Here is a 304-nt window from a genome sequence, read left to right as displayed (position 1 = left end):
TCGCCCGGTAATTAAAAAATCGTCTCTCGCCTCCTAATTAATATTAAGAAATGAAACCAATGCTGTTCGATGGAGAATTAAATTCCCCATCCTTCAACCCCCGTTTCATTCCTTAATCTCTGTAATAAAAAAATAAAAACTGCGACGAAAGTCGCGGCGCTATGAAAAACTCAATGGTTTCTCGGCGCAGTGACTCCCGACAACTCGCCCGCTAATTAAAAAATCGTATCTCTGCTCCTAATTAACATTATGGCATGAAACTAATGCTGTTCGATGGAGAATTAAATTCCCCATCAATTAACCC

The sequence above is a fragment of the Diachasma alloeum genome, unplaced genomic scaffold, assembly GCF_001412515.2.
Source record: "Diachasma alloeum isolate Michigan unplaced genomic scaffold, Dall2.0 Dall_scaffold_00997, whole genome shotgun sequence".
NCBI classification, from domain to species: domain Eukaryota; kingdom Metazoa; phylum Arthropoda; class Insecta; order Hymenoptera; family Braconidae; genus Diachasma; species Diachasma alloeum.
The sequence above is the reverse complement of the archived record's forward strand: the minus strand, read 5'-3'. Positions refer to the sequence as shown.